General features: G+C 36.5%; 1 protein-coding gene and 6 non-coding genes across 7 annotated transcripts in view; 1 reads left to right on the top strand and 6 right to left on the bottom strand.

Moving 5' to 3' along the window:
- The window catches only part of LOC142351599 (ATP-binding cassette sub-family C member 4-like), a 220,811-nt gene that overhangs the window by 171,709 nt on the left and 24,978 nt on the right, over window positions 1-24,124 (top strand). The window lies entirely within an intron of this gene.
- Window positions 423-504, bottom strand: Trnal-caa (transfer RNA leucine (anticodon CAA)). Its single transcript has one exon. It is a non-coding gene; the product is annotated as a tRNA-Leu (tRNA).
- On the bottom strand, window positions 4,207-4,288 carry Trnas-cga (transfer RNA serine (anticodon CGA)). The gene has a single exon. It is a non-coding gene; the product is annotated as a tRNA-Ser (tRNA).
- Trnas-uga (transfer RNA serine (anticodon UGA)) lies at window positions 5,269-5,350 on the bottom strand. Its single transcript has one exon. It is a non-coding gene; the product is annotated as a tRNA-Ser (tRNA).
- Trnas-cga (transfer RNA serine (anticodon CGA)) lies at window positions 15,528-15,609 on the bottom strand. The gene has a single exon. It is a non-coding gene; the product is annotated as a tRNA-Ser (tRNA).
- Window positions 17,067-17,148, bottom strand: Trnas-uga (transfer RNA serine (anticodon UGA)). The gene has a single exon. It is a non-coding gene; the product is annotated as a tRNA-Ser (tRNA).
- On the bottom strand, window positions 18,598-18,679 carry Trnas-uga (transfer RNA serine (anticodon UGA)). The gene has a single exon. It is a non-coding gene; the product is annotated as a tRNA-Ser (tRNA).

Here is a 24,124-nt window from a genome sequence, read left to right as displayed (position 1 = left end):
GATGTTGATCAATCATGGACCGTGTGAGAATTGTTTTGGGCAAGCAGACATTTTGCTCGCAGTCAGCAGGATTCGAACCTGAGCGGGTAGCATGCGTCTTTCTCTAAAAATCTGCACTTAATTATTCAGCGGGACATTTTAATGTTATCATTTGTTCAAACGGTAATGAGCGCAAATCACAAAATTTTTAGGAGCACTTTTGACACCATACCTGCAGACTTCGATAACTTCTTACCTCCAAAACTGAGTGAACTTTTCACATCGAAGTGTAATGACCAGTTTTGTGAGCAAACAATAGGTCGCTGGCACCTGATTCTAATAGTTTTTTTCACTTCATGCCCCAATCTTTTATGAATGATTCATTTAATGAAAGAGACATGTTCAAGTGTTTGTTTCTTTTTTTGGGCAACAAAAATTGTGCTCGCAGTCAGCAGGCTTCGAACCTGCGCGGGTAGAACACATCTGATTTTGAGTCAGACGCCTTAACCACTCGGCCATGACTGCGCGCTAGTTGAATCAATGTATGTTTTTCTGTTGTTGATTTTTACAAGGCTGATTTGATGAGGTGCAGATTTTTTCTTTTCCTGTTGCGGTTTGTTCTTTTCAGTTGCTACAAGAGTGAGATGCAGAACCTAGATTTGTTTGGAAGGCTTGGATGCTAGAAGAAACTGGCGTTGATTTTTTTGAGTTTTGTTAGCGTCATCTAATTTTTTTGGAATAATTCAAATTTTGCGATTTGAACTCATCATTAGGTGACTATTCACGCAGTGTCTTAAAAATTCCCGTTTTCGAATTTTTTTTAATTCCTGCGGACCTAAGAAGATGAACTATAAAACTCCCATGTTCTTTTTTTCTGTTGAACTGAGTCTGATGAATGAATTGTAAATGTATGTTTCTTTCTTGGAAAAGTTTGGTTGCTTTTGTTGTAAAGTTTTTAGTTTTGGAGTTTCCGCAATCCAGATTGTTTAATCTTCCAACATAAATAGGGGCCATGATGTGAAAGGCCACCTCTGTTTTGGTCTTCAATTAAATGGACTTCTACCTCAGTCAGCAGGATTCGAACCCAGGCGCAAAGACCTCCATCTGCTTTCTAATTAGACGCCTTAACCACTCGGGCATTACTGCTCTTGGCATAGAGATTTTTGCAACAAAAAGGTTGGGTTCTTCAGAAAAAATGATGGTTTTTAGCTTGACGACAGTTTTTGATTTCTGCATTTCGTTTTTAGTGCTCAAATATATTACTAGCGCTGCTGATTTTACAACAATTTTATGATCAGAAACCAGAGAAGTGGCTGAATTTCAAACTCGAGTGGGTGCTTTTGATTTTGGATGCTTTAGAACTCTGGACAGGACTGTTTTAGTCAACCAGCTATCTGTTATTTAAAAAATTTTTCGGGCTTCCTTGTTGAACTGCCATTCTTAAGTGGTTTAATTTTTTAAAACGTTCTGTGAGTTAAGTCTTGTAGATTATTAAGCACCCTTTTGTGTTCAGTTCAATTCAGTTGAAATAGTTACTGGACTTGATTATTGAGCGGGGGCATATTAATATTATTGTTTGTTGAAACCGTAACGAGCGCAAATCAAAATTGTTGGTGTCTTTTTTGACACCATACGTGCTTTGCAGATTTCTAATTTTTCACCGCCTACACTGAGTAAACTTTTCACATCGAAGTTTAATGACCAGTTTAGTGAGCAAACAATAGTGCGCTTGGTAGTTGATTCTAATAGTTCTTTTCACTTCATGCACCAATCTTTTATAACTGATTCATTTGATGAAAAAGACACGTTCAAGTGTTCGTTTGTTCAAACGCTACTGCACTTGAATGAAATGCGGAAGCTAAGGAGTTAATACATATTTGTTTTTAAACAAGCAAGGGCCGTGCCAGAATTTTTTGGTCAATCAAAAGTTGCGATCGCAGTCCCCAGGATTCGAACCTGCGCTGGTAGACCTCACCTGATTTCGAGTCCGACGCCTTAACAACTCGGCCATAACTGCGTGATAGGTTAGTCGATGTATGTTACTTTGTTGGTTTTAAGAAGGCTGAATTGATGAATTGTAGAATTTTGTTTTTTTTCAGTTGTTTTGTTGGTTTTTTATAACAAAAGCAACCAAACTTTTTCGAGAATGAAACATACATTTACAATCCATTCATCAGACTTAGTTCAACAGACAATAAGAACATGGGAGTTACATAGTTCATCTTCTTAGGTCCGCAGGAATTAAAAAAATATTCGAAAACGGGAATTTTTAAGACACTGCGTGAATAGTCACCTAATGATGAGTTCAAATCGCAAAATTTGAATTATTCCAAAAAAATTAGATGACGCTAACAAAATTCAAAAAAATCTACGCCAGTTTCTTCTGGCATCCAAGCCTTCCAAACACAATCTAGAATCTGCATCTCACTCTTGTAGCAAACAAGAGTGAGATGCCGAACCTAGATTGTGTTTGGAAGGCTTGGGTGCTAGAAGAAACTGGCGTAGATTTTTTTTTGGATTTTGTTAGCGTCATCTATTTTTTTTGGCGTAATTCAAACCTTGCGATTTGAACTCATCATTAGGTGACTATTCACGCAGTGTCCTACAATGAACCTATATAACTCCCATTCTTATTTTCTGTTGAATTGAGTCTGATGAAAGGATTGTAAATGTGTCTTTCTTTCTCAAAAAAGTTTGCTTGCTTTTGTTCTCAAGTTTTTTATTTTGGAGTTTGCGCAATCCAGATTGCTTAATCCTCCAATATAAATAGGAGCCATAATGTGAAAGGCCTTCTACTCGTTGCCGTTCCTCGTTTTAAGAAATGTTTTCGTTTTTTTGTCTGTGTCTTTCTTTAAAGCACCACCTATATTTCTGGTCTTCAATTAAAAGTAAAACTTGCGCATTTAGCAGGATTCGAACCCAGGCGGAACGTGTTGGATTTGTTAGCGTCATCTAATTTTTATGGAATAATTCAAACTTTGCGATTTGAACTGATCATTAGGTGACTATTCAAGCAGTGTCTTAATAATTGCCGTTTTCGAATATTTTTTTGTTACCTGCGAAATTAAGAAGATGAACTATATAACTCCGATGTTCCTATTTTGTGTTGAACTGAGTCTGATGAATGGATTGTAAATGTATGTTTCTTTCTCGAAAAAGTTTGGTTTTTCTAGTTTTTAATTTTGGAGCTTCCGCAATCCAGATTGCTTTATCTTCCAACATAAATGGGGGCTATAATGTGAAAGGCCTTCTACGCTTTGCTGTTCTTCTCGTCTTAAGAAGTATTGCTATGTTTTTTTCTGTGTCCTTCTTTGAAGCGTCAGGTTTGTTTTTTGTCTTCAATTAAATGGAAATCTATCGCAGTCAGCAGGATTCGAACACAGGTAGAAAAACCAACAACGGCGTTCTAGTTAGACGCCTTAACCAATCGCTCATTACAGCTCTTGGCAAAGAGATTTTTGCAACAGAAAGGTTGGGTTCTTCAGAAAAATGGTGGCTTTTAGCTTGACGACAGTTTTTGACTGCGGCATTTCGTTTTTAGTGATCAAACATATTACTAGCGCTGCTGGTTTCACAACAATGTTATAATCAGAAACCAGAGAAGTGGCTGAATTTCAAACCCGAGTGGGTGCTTTTGATTTTGGAGGCTTTAACAACTCCGGACAAGACTGTATGAGTTAATCAGCTATCTGTTTATTTGAAAGAAGCTTTGAGGGCTGCCTTGTTGAACTGCCATTCTTAAGTGGTTTAATTTTTTAAAACATTCTGTGGGTAAAGCCTTATAGATTATGAAGAACCCTTTTTTGTTCATGTCAGGTGAAATAAATAGAGGACTTGATTATTGAGCGGGGCAGCTTAATATTATCGTTTGTTGAAACCGTAATGAGCGCAAATCACAAAATTTTTGGGGGCGACCTTGGCGCCAGACTTGCAGATTTAATTAATTGTTCACCGCTCAACATGAGTAAACTTTTCACATCGAAGTTTAATGAGCAGTTTAAGGAGCAAACAATAGGTAGCTTGGCAGCTGATTCTAATAGTTCTTTTCAATTCATGCCCCAATCTTTTATAACCGATTCATGTGACGAACAAGACACGTTCAAGTTTTCGTTTGTTCAAACGCTACAGCATTTGAATAAAAGGCGTGAGCTAAGAAGTTAATACGTATTTGATTTTAAACAAGCAAGGGCCGTGCAAGAATTTTTTTGGTCAATCAAAAGTTTGGAGCGCAGTCAGCAGGATTCGAACCTGCACGGATAGAATCCTTCTGATTTCGAGTCAGACGCCCTAACCACTCGGCCATGACTGCGTGACAGTTTCATCAATGTATGTTACCTTGTTGATATTTAGAAGGCTGAATTGATGAAGTGTAGAAACGCGGTTTAGACCTTTTCAGTTGCTACAAGAGTGAGATGTAAAACTTTGGTTGTGTTTGGAATGCGTGAATGCTAAAAAAAACTGGCGTAAATTTTTCAAGAATTTTGTTAGCAGCATCGAATTTTTTTTGGGAGTAATTCAAACCTTGCGATTTGAACTCATCATTAGGTGACTTTTAACGCAGTGTCTTACTAGTTGCAGTTTGCGAGTGTTTCTTTGTTTCCTGCGAACCTGAGAAGATGAACTATATAACTCCCATGTTCTTATATTCTGTTGAATTGAGTCTGATGAAATTATTTCAAATGTGTGTTTCTTTATCGAAAAAGTTTGGTTGCTTCTGTTCTGAAGTTTTTTTTTTTTTGGAGTTTGCGCAATACAGATTGCTTAATCCTCCAACATAAATAGGAGCCGTAATGTGAAAGCCCTGTACTTTTTGCCGTTCCTCGGTTTAAGAAGTGTTTACGTGTTTTTTTCTCTGTGTCTTTTTTTCAAAGCACCGCGTATATTTCTGGTCTTCAATTAAAAATAAAACTACCAAAATTAGCAGGATTCGAACCCAGTCGGAAAGCACCCATCTGCTTTTTAGTGAGACGCCTTAACCACTCCGGCATTACTGCTCGTTCCTTAGAAAACCGTAATGAGCGCAAATCACAAAATGTTTTGGGGCCTTTTTGGCGTCATACTTGCAGATTTAGTTAGCAAACAATTGGTCTCTTGGCAGCTGATTCTTATAGTTCTTTTCACTTCATGCCCCTATCTTTTAAAACCGATTCACGTGATTTTCAAGTGTTCGTTTGTTCACACACCCCACAGTATTTGAATAAAAGGCGTAAGCTACGAAGTTAATATAAATTTGATTTTAACCAAGCAGGGGCCGTGCCAGAATCTTTGTGGGCAATCAAAACTTGTGATCGCAGCCAGCAGGATTCGAACCTGCTCGGTTAGAAACCCTCTGATTTCAAGTCAGACGCTTTAACCCTTCGGCCATGACTGCGTGATAGTTTACTCAATATCTGTTACTTTGTTGATTTTTACAAGGCTGATTTGATGAAGTGTAGATTTCTTCTTTTCCAGTTGCGGTTTGTTCTTTTCAGTTGCTACAAGAGTGAGATGCAGAACCTAGATTATGTTTGGAAGGCTTGGATCTAAAGAAAACTGGCGTAGATTTTTTATGAATTTTGTTAGCGTCATCAATTTTTTTGGCGTAATTCAAACCTTGCGATTTGAACCCATCATTAGGTGATTATTCACGCAGTGTACTAATAATCGCCCTTTGCAAATGTTTTTGTGTTTCCTGCGAACCTCAGAAGATGATTTCAGTATTTCCTTTTTAGTGACCAAAAAGTATTGCTAGTGCTGCTGGTTTTTACAACAATGTTAAAATCAGAATCCAGAAAAGTGGCTGAATTTCAAACCGAGTGGGTGCTTTTGATTTCAGATGCTTTAGCAACACCGGACAAGACTGTATGAGTCAATCAGCTCTCTGTTTATTTGGAAAATTTTGTGGGCTGCTCTGTTGAACTGCCATTCTTAAGTGGTTTATTTCTTTAAAACAGTCTGTGGGTAAGTCTTGTAGAATATGAAGTACCCTTTTTTGTTCAAGTCAGGTTACAGCGGGACATCTCAATATTAGCGTTTATTGAAATCGTAATGTGTGCAAATCACAAAAATTTTTTGCGGCCTTTAAGAAACTAGAGTAGATTTTTTTGAATTTTGTTAGCGTCATCTAATTTTTTTGGAATAATTCAAACTTTGCGATTCACGCAGTGTCTTAATAATTGCCGTTTGCGAATATTTTTTTGTTACCTGCGAAACTAAGAAGATGAACTATATAACTCCCATGTTCCTATTTTGTGTTGAACTGAGTCTGATGAATGGATTGTAAATGTATGTTTCTTTCTCGAAAAAGTTTGGTTGCTTTTGTTCTAGTTTTTAACTTTGGAGTTTCCGCAATCCAGATTGCTTAATCTTCCAACATAAATAGGGGCCATAATGTGAAAGGCCTTCTACTCGTTGCCGTTGTTCTCGTCTTAAGAAGTGTTTCTGTGTTTTTTTCTGTGTCCGCCTTTAAAGCGTCACGTATGTTTTATGTCTTCAATTAAAAGGAAATCTACAGCAGTTAGCAGGATTCGAACCCAGGTGGAAAGACAATCAATTTCTTTCAAGTTTGACGCCTTAACCACTCGGGCATTACTGCTCTTGGATTTGATATTTTTGCAACAGAAAGGTTGGGTTCTTCAGAAAAAATGGTGGCTTTTATCTTGACGACAGTTTTCGATTTCAGTATTTCGTTTTTAGTGATCAAATATATTACTAGCGCTGCTGGTTTCTTAACAATGTTATAATCAAAAACCAGAGAAGTGGCTGAATTTCAAACCCCAGTGGGTGCTTTTGATTTTGGACGCTTTAACAACTCCGGATAGGACCGTTTCAGTCAATCAGCTATCTGTTATTTAAAAACTTTTTTGGGCTTCCTTGTTGAACTGCCATTCTTAAGTAGTTTAATATTTTAAAACATTCTGTGGGTAAAGTCTTATAGATTATGAAGAACCCTTTTTTGTTCATGTCAGGTGAAATAAATACAGGACATGATTATTGAGCGGGGCTGTTTAATATTATCGTTTGTTGAAACCGTAGTGAGCGCAAATCACAAAATGTGTTGGGGCCTTTTTGGCGCCATACTCGCAGATGTCGATAAATTTTCACAGCTAAAGATGAGTAGACTTTTCACTTTGAAGTTCAATGACCAGTTTAGTGAGGAAACAATAGTGCGCTTGGCAGCTGATTCTAATAGTTCTTTTCACTTCATGCACCAATCTTTTATAACTGATTCATTTGATGAAAAAGACACGTTCAAGTTTTCGTTTGTTCAAACGGTACAGCATTTGAACAAAGGCGTGAGCTAAGAAGTTAATAAGTATTTGATTTTAAACAGGCAAGGGCCGCGCCAGAATTTTTTTGGTCAATCAAAAGTTTGGATCGCAGTCAGAAGGATTCGAATCTCCGCGGGTAGAAACCATCTCATTGCGAGTCAGACGCGTTAACCACTCAGCCATGACTGCGTTATAATTTAATCAACGCATGTTACTTTGTTGATTTTTAGAAGGCTGAATTGATGAAGTGTACAAACGCGGTTCATTATTTTCCAGTTGCTAAGAGAGTGAGATGTAAAACTTAGATTGTGTTTTTAATGCTTGGATGCTAAAAAAAACAGGCTTAGTTTTTTTAAGAGTTTTATTAGCGTCATCGAATTTTTTGGAGTAATTCAAACCTTGTGATTTGAACTCATCCTTAGGTGACTTTTAACGCAGTGTCTTACTAGTTGCAGTTTGCCAGTGTTTCTTTGTTTCCTGCGAACCTAAGAAGATGAACTATATAACTCCCATGTTCTTATTTTCTGTTGAATCGGGTCTGATGAAATGATTGTAAATGTGTGTTTCTTTCTCGAAAAACTTTGGTTGCTTTTTTTCTAAAGTTTTTTTATTTTGGAGTTTGCGCAAGACAGATTGCCTAATCCTCCAACATAAATAGGAGCCGTAATGTGAAAACCCTGTACTTTTTGCCGTTCCTCGTTTTAAGAAGTGTTTTTTTTTGTCTTTTTTTAAAGCACCCCGTATATTTCTTGTAGAATATGAAGTACCCTTTTTTGTTCAAGTCAGGTTACAGCGGGACATCTCAATATTAGCGTTTATTGAAATCGTAATGTGTGCAAATCACAAAAATTTTTTGCGGCCTTTAAGAAACTAGAGTAGATTTTTTTGAATTTTGTTAGCGTCATCTAATTTTTTTGGAATAATTCAAACTTTGCGATTCACGCAGTGTCTTAATAATTGCCGTTTGCGAATATTTTTTTGTTACCTGCGAAACTAAGAAGATGAACTATATAACTCCCATGTTCCTATTTTGTGTTGAACTGAGTCTGATGAATGGATTGTAAATGTATGTTTCTTTCTCGAAAAAGTTTGGTTGCTTTTGTTCTAGTTTTTAACTTTGGAGTTTCCGCAATCCAGATTGCTTAATCTTCCAACATAAATAGGGGCCATAATGTGAAAGGCCTTCTACTCGTTGCCGTTGTTCTCGTCTTAAGAAGTGTTTCTGTGTTTTTTTCTGTGTCCGCCTTTAAAGCGTCACGTATGTTTTATGTCTTCAATTAAAAGGAAATCTACAGCAGTTAGCAGGATTCGAACCCAGGTGGAAAGACAATCAATTTCTTTCAAGTTTGACGCCTTAACCACTCGGGCATTACTGCTCTTGGATTTGATATTTTTGCAACAGAAAGGTTGGGTTCTTCAGAAAAAATGGTGGCTTTTATCTTGACGACAGTTTTCGATTTCAGTATTTCGTTTTTAGTGATCAAATATATTACTAGCGCTGCTGGTTTCTTAACAATGTTATAATCAAAAACCAGAGAAGTGGCTGAATTTCAAACCCCAGTGGGTGCTTTTGATTTTGGACGCTTTAACAACTCCGGATAGGACCGTTTCAGTCAATCAGCTATCTGTTATTTAAAAACTTTTTTGGGCTTCCTTGTTGAACTGCCATTCTTAAGTAGTTTAATATTTTAAAACATTCTGTGGGTAAAGTCTTATAGATTATGAAGAACCCTTTTTTGTTCATGTCAGGTGAAATAAATACAGGACATGATTATTGAGCGGGGCTGTTTAATATTATCGTTTGTTGAAACCGTAGTGAGCGCAAATCACAAAATGTGTTGGGGCCTTTTTGGCGCCATACTCGCAGATGTCGATAAATTTTCACAGCTAAAGATGAGTAGACTTTTCACTTTGAAGTTCAATGACCAGTTTAGTGAGGAAACAATAGTGCGCTTGGCAGCTGATTCTAATAGTTCTTTTCACTTCATGCACCAATCTTTTATAACTGATTCATTTGATGAAAAAGACACGTTCAAGTTTTCGTTTGTTCAAACGGTACAGCATTTGAACAAAGGCGTGAGCTAAGAAGTTAATAAGTATTTGATTTTAAACAGGCAAGGGCCGCGCCAGAATTTTTTTGGTCAATCAAAAGTTTGGATCGCAGTCAGAAGGATTCGAATCTCCGCGGGTAGAAACCATCTCATTGCGAGTCAGACGCGTTAACCACTCAGCCATGACTGCGTTATAATTTAATCAACGCATGTTACTTTGTTGATTTTTAGAAGGCTGAATTGATGAAGTGTACAAACGCGGTTCATTATTTTCCAGTTGCTAAGAGAGTGAGATGTAAAACTTAGATTGTGTTTTTAATGCTTGGATGCTAAAAAAAACAGGCTTAGTTTTTTTAAGAGTTTTATTAGCGTCATCGAATTTTTTGGAGTAATTCAAACCTTGTGATTTGAACTCATCCTTAGGTGACTTTTAACGCAGTGTCTTACTAGTTGCAGTTTGCCAGTGTTTCTTTGTTTCCTGCGAACCTAAGAAGATGAACTATATAACTCCCATGTTCTTATTTTCTGTTGAATCGGGTCTGATGAAATGATTGTAAATGTGTGTTTCTTTCTCGAAAAACTTTGGTTGCTTTTTTTCTAAAGTTTTTTTATTTTGGAGTTTGCGCAAGACAGATTGCCTAATCCTCCAACATAAATAGGAGCCGTAATGTGAAAACCCTGTACTTTTTGCCGTTCCTCGTTTTAAGAAGTGTTTTTTTTTGTCTTTTTTTAAAGCACCCCGTATATTTCTGGTCTTCAATTAACAGTAAAACTACCGCAGTTAGTAGTTTTCGAACTGAGGCGGAAAGCCCCCATCTGCTTTCTAGTGCGACGCCTCAGCCACTCCGGCATTACTGCTCGTTCCATAGAGCTTTTTGCGACAGAAAGCTTGGGTTCTTCTGGAAAATGGTGGCTTTTAGCTTGACGGGTTTTTGATATCAGCATTTCATTTTTAGTGATCAATTTTTTTACTACTGCTGCTGGTTTTACAACAATTTTAAAATTAGAAACCAGAGAAGTGGCTGAATTTCAATACCAAGTGGGTGCTTTTGATTTTGGATGCTTTAACAACTCCGGAGAGGACTTTTTGTGTCAATCAGCTATATGTTATTTAACAAATATTTTGGGCTTCCTTTTTGAACTGCCATTCTTTAGTGGTTTAATGTTTTAAAACATTCCGTGGGTAAAGTCTTCTAGATTATGAAGAACCCTTTTTTGTTCATATTAGGTGAAATAATTACAGCAATTGATTATTGAGCGGGGCACCTTAATGTTATCGTGTTTGTTGAAACCGTAATGAGCGCAAATCAAAAAGTTTCTGGGGGCGATTTTGGCGCCATACTTGCTGATGTCGATATTTTTTCACCGCTAAAGATGAGTAAACTTTTCACATCGAAGTTTAATGACCAGTTTAGTGATTAAACAATAGTGCGCTTGGCAGCTGATTCTAATAGTTCTTTTCACTTCATGCCCCAATCTTTTAGAACTGATTCATGTGAAGAAGACACGTTCAAATTTTTGTTAGTTCAAACGCTACAGCATTTGAATAAAAGGCGTGAGCTAAGAAGTTAATAGGTTTTTGATTTTAAACAAGCAAGGGCCGTGCCAGAATGTTTTTGGGCAATCAAAAGTTTTGATCGCTGTCAGAAGATTTCGAATCTGCGCGGGTAGTAACAATCTGATTTCGAGTCCGACGCCTTAACCACTCAGCCATGACTGTGGGATAATGGAATCAACGCATGTTACTTTGTTGATTTTTAGAAGGCTGAATTGATGAAGTGTACAAACACGGTTCAGTTTTTTCCAGTTGCTAAAAGAGTAAGATGTAAAACTTAGGTTGTGTTTGGATTGCGTGGATGCTAAAAAAAACAGGCGTAGATTTTTAAGAATTTTGTTAGCGTCATCGAATTTTTTGGAGTATTTCAAACCTTGTGATTTGAACCCATCATTAGGTGACTTTTAACGCAGTGTCTTACTAGTTGCAGTTTGCCAGTGTTTCTTTGTTTCCTGCGAACCTAAGAAGATGAACTATATAACTCCCATGTTGATATTTTCTGTTGAATCGAGTCTGATGAAATGATTGTAAATGTGTGTTTCTTTCTCGAAAAACTTTGGTTGCTTTTGTTCTAAAGTTTTTTATTTTGGAGTTTGCGCAATACAGATTGCTTAATCCTCCAACATAAATAGGAGCCGTAATGTGAAAGCTCTGTACTTTTTGCCGTTCCTCGTTTTAAGAAGTGTTTTCGTGTTTTTTCTCTGTGTCTTATTTTAAAGCACCACGTATATTTCTGGTCTTCATTTAAAAATAAAAATACCGCAGTTAGCAGGCTTCGAACCCAGGCGGAAAGCCCCCATCTGCTTTCTAGTGAGACTCCTCAACCACTCCGGCATTCCTGCTTGTTCCATAGAGCTTTTTGCTACAGAAAGCTTGGGTTCTTCAGGAAAATGGTGGCTTTTAGCTTGGCGAGTTTTTGATTTAAGCAATTCATTTTTAGTGATCAATTGTTTTACTATTGCTGCTGGTTTTACAACAATTTTAAAATTAGAAACCAGAGAAGTGGATGAATTTCAATACCAAGTGGGTGCTTTTCATTTTGGATGCTTTAACAACTCCGGACAGGACTGTTTGTGTCAATCAGCTATCTGTCATTTAAAAAATATTTTGGGCTTCCTTGTTGAACTGCCTTTCTCAATTGGTTGAATGTTTTTCTAACTTTCCGTGGATAAAGTCTTCTAGATTATGAAGAACTTTTTTTTGTTCAAATTAGGTTAATTAATTACAGCAGTTGATTATTGAGCTGGGCACCTTAATATTATCGTTTGTTGAAACCATAATGAGCAAATCAAAAAATTTCTGGGGGCCTTTTTGGCGCCATACTTGCAGATGTCGATAAATTTTCACAGCTAAAGATGAGTAGACTTTTCACTTTGAAGTTCAATGACCAGTTTAGTGAGGAAACAATAGTGCGCTTGGCAGCTGACTTTAATAGTTCTTTTCACTTCACTCCCAGTCTTTTAGAACTGATTCATTTGAAGAAGACACGTTCAAATTTTTGTTAGTTCAAACGCTACAGCATTTGAATAAAAGGCGTGAGCTAAGAAGTTAATAGGTTTTTGATTTTAAAAAAGCAAGGGCCGTGCCAGAATGTTTTTGGGCAATCAAAAGTTTTGATCGCTACCAGAAGGCTTTGAATCTGCGCGGGTAGAAACAATCTGATTTCGAGTCCGACGCCTTAACCACTCAGCCATGACTGTGTGATAACGGAATCAACGCATGTTACTTTGTTGATTTTTAGAAGGCTGAATTGATGAAGTGTACAAACACGGTTCAGTGTTTTCCAGTTGCTAAGAGAGTAAGATGTAAAACTTAGATTGAATTTGGATTGCGTGGATGCTAAAAAAAACAGGCGTAGATTTTTAAAGAATTTTGTTAGCGTCATCGAATTTTTTGGAGTAATTCAAACCTTGTGATTTGAACTCATCATTAGGTGACTTTTAACGCAGTGTCTTACTAGTTGCAGTTTGCCAGTGTTTCTTTGGTTCCTGCGAACCTAAGAAGATGAACTATATAACTCCCATGTTGATATTTTCTGTTGAATCGAGTCTGATGAAATGATTGTAAATGTGTGTTTCTTTCTCGAAAAACTTTGGTTGCTTTTGTTTAAAGTTTTTTATTTTGGAGTTTGCGCAATACAGATTGCTTAATCCTCCAACATAAATAGGAGCCGTAATGTGAAAGCTCTGTACTTTTTGCCGTTCCTCGTTTTAAGAAGTGTTTTCGTGTTTTTTTCTCTGTGTCTTATTTTAAAGCACCACGTATATTTCTGGTCTTCATTTAAAAATAAAAATACCGCAGTTAGCAGGCTTCGAACCCAGGCGGAAAGCCCCCATCTGCTTTCTAGTGAGACTCCTCAACCACTCCGGCATTCCTGCTTGTTCCATAGAGCTTTTTGCTACAGAAAGCTTGGGTTCTTCAGGAAAATGGTGGCTTTTAGCTTGGCGAGTTTTTGATTTAAGCAATTCATTTTTAGTGATCAATTGTTTTACTATTGCTGCTGGTTTTACAACAATTTTAAAATTAGAAACCAGAGAAGTGGATGAATTTCAATACCAAGTGGGTGCTTTTCATTTTGGATGCTTTAACAACTCCGGACAGGACTGTTTGTGTCAATCAGCTATCTGTCATTTAAAAAATATTTTGGGCTTCCTTGTTGAACTGCCTTTCTCAATTGGTTGAATGTTTTTCTATCTTTCCGTGGATAAAGTCTTCTAGATTATGAAGAACTTTTTTTTGTTCAAATTAGGTTAATTAATTACAGCAGTTGATTATTGAGCTGGGCACCTTAATATTATCGTTTGTTGAAACCATAATGAGCAAATCAAAAAATTTCTGGGGGCCTTTTTGGCGCCATACTTGCAGATGTCGATAAATTTTCACAGCTAAAGATGAGTAGACTTTTCACTTTGAAGTTCAATGACCAGTTTAGTGAGGAAACAATAGTGCGCTTGGCAGCTGACTCTAATAGTTCTTTTCACTTCATGCCCAGTCTTTTAGAACTGATTCATTTGAAGAAGACACGTTCAAATTTTTGTTAGTTCAAACGCTACAGCATTTGAATAAAAGGCGTGAGCTAAGAAGTTAATAGGTTTTTGATTTTAAAAAAGCAAGGGCCGTGCCAGAATGTTTTTGGGCAATCAAAAGTTTTGATCGCTACCAGAAGGCTTTGAATCTGCGCGGGTAGAAACAATCTGATTTCGAGTCCGACGCCTTAACCACTCAGCCATGACTGTGTGATAACGGAATCAACGCATGTTACTTTGTTGATTTTTAGAAGGCTGAATTGATGAAGTGTACAAACACGGTTCAGTCTTTTCCAGTTGCTAAGAGAGTAAGATGTAAAACTTAGATTGAATTTGGATTGCGTGGATGCTAAAAAAACAGGCGTAGATTTTTAAAGAATTTTGTTAGCGTCATCGAATTTTTTGGAGTAATTCAAACCTTGTGATTTGAACTCATCATTAGGTGACTTTTAACGCAGTGTCTTACTAGTTGCAGTTTGCCAGTGTTTCTTTGTTTCCTGCGAACCTAAGAAGATGAACTATATAACTCCCATGTTCTTATTTTCTGTTGAATCGAGTCTGATGAAATGATTGTAAATGTGTGTTTCTTTCTCGAAAAACTTTGGTCGCTTTTGTTCTAAAGTTTTTTATTTTGGAGTTTGCGCAATACAGATTGCTTAATCCTCCAACATAAATAGGAGCCGTAATGTGAAAGCTCTGTACTTTTTGCCGTTCCTCGTTTTAAGAAGTGTTTTCGTGTTTTTTTCTCTGTGTCTTATTTTAAAGCACCACGTATATTTCTGGTCTTCATTTAAAAATAAAACTACCGCAGTTAGCAGGCTTCGAACCCAGGCGGAAAGCCCCCATCTGCTTTCTAGTGAGACTCCTCAACCACTCCGGCATTCCTGCTTGTTCCATAGAGCTTTTTGCTACAGAAAGCTTGGGTTCTTCAGGAAAATGGTGGCTTTTATTTTGGCGAGTTTTTGATTTAAGCAATTCATTTTTAGTGATCAATTGTTTTACTATTGCTGCTGGTTTTACAACAATTTTAAAATTAGAAACCAGAGAAGTGGATGAATTTCAATACCAAGTGGGTGCTTTTCATTTTGGATGCTTTAACAACTCCGGACAGGACTGTTTGTGTCAATCAGCTATCTGTCATTTAACAAATATTTTGGGCTTCCTTGTTGAACTGCCTTTCTCAATTGGTTGAATGTTTTTCTAACTTTCCGTGGATAAAGTCTTCTAGATTATGAAGAACTTTTTTGTTCAAATTAGGTTAATTAATTACAGCAGTTGATTATTGAGCTGGGCACCTTAATATTATCGTTTGTTGAAACCATAATGAGCAAATCAAAAAATTTCTGGGGGCCTTTTTGGCGCCATACTCGCAGATGTCGATAAATTTTCACCGCTAAAGATGAGTAGACTTTTCACTTTGAAGTTCAATGACCAGTTTAGTGAGGAAACAATAGTGCGCTTGGCAGCTGATTCTAATAGTTCTTTTCACTTCATGCCCTAATCGTTTATAACTGATTCATGTGGTGAAAAAGACAGGTTCTCGTGTTCGTTTGTTCAAACGCTACAGAATTTTAATAAAAAGCGTAAGCTAAGAAATTAATACGTATTTGATTTTAACCAAGCAAGGGCCGTGCCAGAATTCTTTTGGGCAATGGAAAGTTGTGATTGCAGTCAGCAGGATTCGAACCTGCGAGGCTAGAAACCTTCTGATTTCGAGTGAGACGTCTTAACCACTCGGCCATAACTGCGTGATAATTTAATCAATGCATGTTACCTGGTTGATTTTTAGAAGGCTATTTTGACGAAGTGTTGAAATGCGTTTTATTCTTTTCCAGTTGCTACAAGATTGAGATGTAAAACTTAGATTGTGTTTGGAATGCGTGGATGGTAAAAAAAACCGGCGTAGATTTTTTAAGAATTTTGTTAGCGTCGTCTAATTTTTTTGGAGTCATTCAAAACGTGCGATTTGAACTCATCATTAGGTGACTATTCACGCAGTGTCTTAAAAATTGCCGTTTGCGAATGTTTCTTTGTTTCCTGCGAACCTATATAACTCCCATTCTTATTTTCTGTTGAATTGAGTCTGATGAAAGGATTGTAAATGTGTCTTTCTTTCTCGAAAAAGTTTGCTTGCTTTTGTTCTCAAGTTTTTTATTTTGGAGTTTGCGCAATCCAGATTGCTTAATCCTCCCATATAAATAGGAGCCATAATGTGAAAGGCCTTCTACTCGTTGCCGTTCCTCGTTTTAAGAAATGTTTTCGTTTTTTTTGTTTGTGTCTTTCTTTAAAGCACCACCTATATTTCTGGTCTTCAATTAAAAGTAAAACTTGCGCATTTAGCAGGATTCGAACCCAGGCGGAACGACTCCCATCTGCTTTTTAGTCAGACGCCTTAACCACTCCGGCATTTCTTCTCGTTCCATAGACCTTTTTGCAACAGAAAGCTTGGGTTCTTCAGAAAAATGTTGGCTTTTAGCTTGACGAGATTTTGATTTCAGCATTTCATTTTTTGGTGATCAATTGTTTTCCTAATGCTGCTGGTTTTACAACAATTTTAAAATTAGAAATCAGAGAAGTGGCTGAATTTCAATGCCAAGTGGGTGCTTTTGATTTTAGATTCTTTAACAACTCCGGACAAGACTGTATGTGTCAACCAGCTATCTGTTTATTCGAAATATTCTAAAAGTTTTGTGGGCTGCTCTGTTGAACTGCCATTCGTAAGTGGTTTAATTTTTTAAAACATTCTGTGTGTAAAGTGTTGTAGATTTTGAAGAACCCTTTTTTGTTCACGTCAGGTGAAATAAGTACAGGACTTGATTATTGAGCGGGGCTGTTTAATATTATCGTTTGTTGAAACCGTAGTGAGCGCAAATCACAAAATGTGTTGGGGCCTTTTTGGCGTCATACTTGCAGATTTCGATAATTTTCACGCTAAACATGACCAAGATTTTCTCATCGAAGTTTAATTACCAGTTTAGTCAGCAAACAATTGGTCGCTTGGCAGCTGATTCTAATAGTTCTTTTCACTTCATGCCATTATCTTTTAAAACTGATTCACGTGATGAAAGACATCATGTTCAAGTGTTCGTTTGTTCAAACGCTACAGTATTTGAATAAAAGGCGTAAGCTAAGAAGTTAATACAAATTTGATTTGAGCCAAGCAAGGCCCGAGCCCGAATTTTTTTGGAAAATAAAAAGATTTGATCGCAGTCAGCAGGATTCGAACCTGCGCGGGTAGGACCCATCTGATTTCAAGTCAGACGCCTTAACCACTCGGCCATGACTGCGTGATAGTTTACTCTATGTATGTTTGATTTTTAGAAGTCTGAATTGATGAAGTGTATAAACGCGGTTTGTTTTTTCCAGTTGCTACAAGAGTGAGATGTAAAACTTAGATTGTGTTTGGAATGCGTGGATGGTAAAAAAAACCGGCGTAGATTTTTTAAGAATTTTGTTAGCGTCGTCTAATTTTTTTGGAGTCATTCAAAACGTGCGATTTGAACTCATCATTAGGTGACTATTCACGCAGTGTCTTAAAAATTGCCGTTTGCGAATGTTTCTTTGTTTCCTGCGAACCTATATAACTCCCATTCTTATTTTCTGTTGAATTGAGTCTGATGAAAGGATTGTAAATGTGTCTTTCTTTCTCGAAAAATTTTGCTTGCTTTTGTTCTCAAGTTTTTTATTTTGGAGTTTGCGCAATCCAGATTGCTTAATCCTCCGATATAAATAGGAGCCATAATGTGAAAGGCCTTCTACTCGTTGCCGTTCCTCGTTTTAAGAAATGTTTTCGTTTTTTTTGTTTGTGTCTTTCTTTAAAGCACCACCTATATTTCTGGTCTTCAATTAAAAGTAAAACTTGCGCATTTAGCAGGATTCGAACCCAGGCGGAACGATTCCCATCTGCTTTTTAGTCAGACGCCTTAACCACTCCGGCATTTCTTCTCGTTCCATAGACCTTTTTGCAACAGAAAGCTTGGGTTCTTCAGAAAAATGTTGGCTTTTAGCTTGACGAGATTTTGATTTCAGCATTTCATTTTTTGGTGATCAATTGTTTTCCTAATGCTGCTGGTTTTACAACAATTTTAAAATTAGAAATCAGAGAAGTGGCTGAATTTCAATGCCAAGTGGGTGCTTTTGATTTTAGATTCTTTAACAACTCCGGACAAGACTGTATGTGTCAACCAGCTATCTGTTTATTCGAAATATTCTAAAAGTTTTGTGGGCTGCTCTGTTGAACTGCCATTCGTAAGTGGTTTAATATTTTAAAACATTCTGTGTGTAAAGTCTTGTAGATTTTGAAGAACCCTTTTTTGTTCACGTCAGGTGAAATAAGTACAGGACTTGATTATTGAGCGGGGCTGTTTAATATTATCGTTTGTTGAAACCGTAGTGAGCGCAAATCACAAAATGTGTTGGGGCCTTTTTGGCGTCATACTTGCAGATTTCGATAATTTTCACGCTAAACATGACCAAGATTTTCTCATCGAAGTTTAATTACCAGTTTAGTCAGCAAACAATTGGTCGCTTGGCAGCTGATTCTAATAGTTCTTTTCACTTCATGCCATTATCTTTTAAAACTGATTCACGTGATGAAAGACATCATGTTCAAGTGTTCGTTTGTTCAAACGCTACAGTATTTGAATAAAAGGCGTAAGCTAAGAAGTTAATACAAATTTGATTTGAGCCAAGCAAATCCCGAGCCCGAATTTTTTTGGAAAATAAAAAGATTTGATCGCAGTCAGCAGGATTCGAACCTGCGCGGGTAGAACCCATCTGATTTCAAGTCAGACGCCTTAACCACTCGGCCATGACTGCGTGATAGTTTACTCTATGTATGTTTGGTTTTTAGAAGGCTGAATTGATGAAGTGTAGAAACGCGGTTTGTTTTTTCCAGTTGCTACAAGAGTGAAATGTAAAATTAGATTGTGTTTGGAATGCGTGGATGCTAAAAGAAATGGCGTAGATTTTAAAAATTTTGTTAGCGTCATCTAATTTTTTTGGCGTAATTCAAACCTTGCGATTTGAACTCATTATTAGGTGACTATTAACGCAGTGTCTTAATAGTTGCCGTTTGCGATTTTTTTTGTTTCCTGCGAACCTAAGAAGATGAACTACATAACTCCCATGTTCTTTTTTTCTGTTGAACTGAGTCTGATGAAATGATTGTAAATGTGTGTTTCTTTCTCAGAAAAGTTTGGTTGCTTTTGTTGTAAAGTTTTTTATTTTGTAGTTTGCGCAATCCAGATTGCTTAATCCTCCAACATAAATAAGAGCCATAATGTGAAAGGCCGTCTACTCTTTGCCGTTCCTCGTTTTAAGAAGTGTTTTCGTTTTTTTTGTTTGTGTCTTTCTTTAAAGCACCACCTATATTCCTGGTCTTCAATTAAAAGTAATACTACCGCAGTTCGCAGTATTAGAACCCAGGCGGAAAGACCCCCATCTGCGTTCTAGTCAGACGCCTTAACCACTCGGGAATTACTGCTCTTGCGATAGCGATATTTGCAACAGAAAGCTTGGGTTCTTCACGAAAATCATGACTTTTATCTTGACGTCATTTTATAATTTCAGCATTTCATTTTTAGTGATCAAATGTATTACGAATGCTGCTTGTTTTACAACAATGTTAAAATCAGATACCAGTGAGGTGGTTGAATTTCAAACCCGAGTTGATGCTTTTGATTTTAGATGCTTTAACAACTCTGGACAAGACCCTTTGAGTCAACAATCATCTCTCTGTTATTCGAAAAATTTTGTGGGCTGCCTTGTTGAATTGCCATTCTTAAGTGGTTTAATTCTTTAAAACAGTCTGTGGGTAAAGTCTTGTAGGTTATGGAGAACCATTTTTTGTTCAACTCAGGTGAAATAATTACTGGACTTGATTAATGAGCGGGGCATCTTAATATTATCGTTTGTTGAAACTTGCAGATTTCGATAATTTTCACCGTTAAACATGACTAAGCTTTTCACAACGAAGTTTAATGACCAGTTTAGTGAGCAAGCAATTGTTCGCTTGGCAGCTGATTCTAATAGTTCTTTTTACTTCATGCCCTAATCTTTTATAATTGAGTCATGTGATGAAAAAGACATGTTCAAGTGTTTGTTTTTACAAAAAAGTACTTCAGTTGAATAAAAAGCTGAAGCTAAGTAAGTACGTATTTAATATTAATCAACCAACGACGAGAGAAATGTTGTGTGAGAAATGATTCGGGCAATCAAAAGTTTTGCCCACAGTCAATTCGCACCTGCGCGGGTAGTGTGTGTCTTTCTCGCAAATTCTGCATTTGATTATTGAGCAGGGCATCTAAGTGTTATCCTTTGTTGAAGCCGTAATGAGTGCAAATCACAAAATTGTTTGGGGCAGTTTTGACACCATACATGTAGAATCGATAACTTTTCACCGCCAAACATGAGTGGCCCTTCACATCGAAATGACAAGTATAGTAAGGAAACATTAGGTGGCAGAGAAACTGAGTTAGTTTAGCCCTTTTGACCATGCCCTGCATTTGACTACCTAAACGACCAAAAAAGGTTCTATTTTTTCGTTTGTATTTTAAAATGTAACTTAACAATCTCAAATTAATGGCTGCTTTTCGGAAATATTTTCCGACTAATATTCAGTGCACTCTGCGACGTGCTTGGAAGAACTTTTTTAGTTCATATACTTCATTCAAATGAACACTCCATGCCCTAATGAGTTGTAACTGATTCACTTGATGAAAAAGAAAAGTTCAAGTATTGATTTTTTACAAATGGAACATCAGTTGAATAAAAGCGTAAGCTAAGAAATTATACGTATAGTGTATTTGATATTTATCAATCGTGTATTGTGTGATTTTTTGGGTAATAAGAAATTGTGCTCAAAGTCAGCAGGATTTGAACCTGCGTGGGTGGAACGCATCTGTTTTCGAGGCAGACGCCCTAACCAGGCCTCCATGACTGCGTGATGACAAAACACATGTACGTCGCTTCGCTTTGTGGAGTTTTAGAATGCTGCATTGACGAACCTGTAGAACAGAGGTCAATTACTTTTTAATTGCTACAGAATTTGGATATAAAAAAAGCCTGTTATTGGAATACGTCGATGCTAATAAACTGTCGTAGATGTTTTAAGAATTTTCTTAGCTTCATCAAGCTTCATCAGGAATACGTCGATGCTAATAAACTGTCGTAGATGTTTTAAGAATTTTCTTAGCTTCATCAAGTCGATGCTAATAAACTGTCGTAGATGTTTTAAGAATTTTCTTAGCTTCATCAAGTTCTTAAAATTTTCTTAGCTTCATCATTTTAAGATCATAAAATCGCCTTTTACCGTAAGTGAACAATGAAAAGAGTTTGCTTAGCCTCATAAAGTTTTACAGAGTGTTTAAAACGCATCTTGATGCTAGTTATTAAACCAGCAGCGTAAAAATCAAATAACATATAATATTGTAATAATATAATCACCGTTTACCCTAAGTGAACAATGATTCGTTTTATTGTTTTTTGTGGGGGCTGAAAATTGAATGACCCACTATTTGCGTTCTACGAATGTTTTTCTGTTCCGTGAGGTCTTCAGGAGAAAATAAACAATATAACTCCCATGTTTTTGCAATATTTGTACACGTGTTTCTTTTTTTGAAAAGGTTAGGCATTTCTGTTCACAAACCTGTTTTCAATTTCGAATCTGAAATGCCTGAGTTTCTAATATTAAGTGGGTGCCAAAAGTTGCAAGGCCTATTATTTGTACTTCATCCCATCTTAAATACTTTCCTTGCTACCTAATTACTGAGGTCTGTTCATTACCGTAAAACTTATTATTTCCGTTCTACAAATTAAGTTAATGTTAGTGCAGTCAGCAGTAATCCAAGCTCCGTTAGAATACCCTATCAGATTTTTATTCAGACGCCCTAAACACTCGGCAATAACTGATGTTTAAATACGTTTTTGTAATTCTTTCGTGTTGCCCGATGTTTAAATCATGATGAATTTTCAATCTTATTTGATTGACTAGATTTTGTTGGCCAAATGGCATTTGTAGCATTTTAGTGTTTCCAGTGTTATTTGAGAGACACTTATTTGTTAACACAGAAATTGAACTCTTTAGAGTCAGGAAAATGATGGACATTTGCTTCACTTTTAATGATTTCATTATTTGTTTTTTTTTAGTAATCATATGTAATACTAGTTCTGCTGATTTTAAAACAATAATAAAAAGGTAACGGGAAAAGTGAAAGAATTCGAACCCGAGCTGGTGGAACCGCTGAGACTTTTAAAAATTTGGCCTATGAGTCAATTGCTGAAGCCAATTCAAATACGCTTGTGTTATCACGATACCTAAATGGAAATTGTTTAGCCCCTTTGACCATGCCTTGCATTTGGCTACTTAATCTGAAAAAATTATAATGACCGAGAAAATTGTTCCATCATTTCATTTGTTCTTCAATCTAACTTATCAATCTCAAATTAATACCTCCCATTCGGAAATTTTTTGGCTAATAATTAGGGCAGTCTGCAACGTCCTCGGAAAAATTTTATTCGTTCATGCACTTCAATCAAAAGAACACTCCATGCCCTAATCAGTTGTAACTGATTCACTTGATGAAAAAGATAAGTTCAAGTGTTAATTTTTTACAAATGGTAAATCAGTTGAATAAAAGCATAAGCTAAGAAATTATACGTATAGTGTATTTGATATTAATCAATTATGGATCGTGTGAGATTTTTCTGGCTAATCAGAAAATCTGCTCACGGTCAGCAGGATTTGAACCTGCGTGGGTGAAACGCATCTCTTTTCGAGGCAGAGGACCTAACCAGGCCGCCATGACTGCGTGATTACAAAACACATGTACGTCGCTTTCTGGAGTTTTAGAATGCTGCATTGATGAACCGGTAGAACAGAGGTTAATTACTTTTCAATTGCTACAAATATGGGATATAAAAATAAGCCTGTTATTGGAATGCGTCGATGCTAATAAACTGTCGTAGATGTTTTAAGAATTTTCTTAGCTTCATCAAGTTTTTTTGGAGTGTTTAAAACCGTGCGTGTGAAACTCATCTTGAGGTTATTACTCCCGCAGCGTAAAAATTATATAACATATAAGATTATAATCATATAATCACCTTTTACCGTAACTTAACATTTTTTCGTTCTTTTGTTTTTGTGGGGGCTGAAAATTGAATGACACACTAATTGCATTCTACGATTGTTTCTCTGTTCTTTGTGGACTTCATGAGAAAATGTACAATGTAGTTCCCATGTTTTTGCAATAATTGTAATTATGTTTGACTTTTTTGAAAAGGTTAGGCGCTTCTGTTCTCAAACCTGTTTTCAGTTTCGGATCTAAAATGCCTGAATTTCTAATATTAAGTGGGGGCCAAAAGTTGCCAGACCTATTATTTGTACTTCATCTCATCCTAAATACTTTCCTTGCTACCTAATTTCTGAGGTCTGTTCATTACCGTAACACTTATTAATTCCGGTCTGCAAATTAAGTTAATATTAGTGCAGTCAGCAGTAATCCAAGCTGCGTTAGAATACCCTATCTGATTTTTATTCAGACGCCTTAACTACTCGGCAAAAACCGATGTTTACATACGTTTTTGTAATTCTTTCGTGTTGCCCTATGTTTAAATCCAGATGAATTTTCAATCTTATTTGATTGACTAGATTTTTTTGGCCACTTGGCATTTGTAACATTTGATTGTTTCCTGTGTTATTTGAGAGATACATATTTGTTAACACAGAAATTGAACCCTTTAGAATCAGGAAAATGATGGCCATTAGCTTCACTTTTAATGATTTCATTATTTGGTTTTTTAGTAATCATATGTAATACTAATACTGCTGATTTTACAACAATGGTAAAACGGTAACGAGAAAAGTGGCAGAATTCGAGCCCTAATCTGAATAAATTATAAAAACCAAGAAAATTGTCCCATCAATTCGTTTGTTCTTCAATATAACATATCAATCTCAAATTAATGCCTGCCATTTGGAATTTTTTTTGGCTAATATTCAGGGCACTCTGCAACGTCCTCGGAAGAACTTTTTTCGTTCATGCACTTCAATCAAATGAAATCTCCATGCCCTAATCAGTTGTAACTGATTCACTTGATGAGAAAAATAAGTTCAAGTGTTGATTTTTACAAATGGTAAATCAGTTGAATAAAAGCATAAGCTAAGAAATTTTACGTATAGTGTATTTATTATTAATCAATCGCGTATTGAGTGATTTTTTGGGTAATTAGAAATTGTGCTCAAAGTCAGCAGGATTTGAACCT

This window comes from Convolutriloba macropyga, chromosome 13 (genome assembly GCF_964194025.1).
Source record: "Convolutriloba macropyga chromosome 13, txConMacr16.3, whole genome shotgun sequence".
NCBI classification, from domain to species: domain Eukaryota; kingdom Metazoa; phylum Xenacoelomorpha; order Acoela; family Convolutidae; genus Convolutriloba; species Convolutriloba macropyga.
Note: the sequence above shows the minus strand (reverse complement) of the source record. Positions and strands in the feature narration are given on the sequence as shown.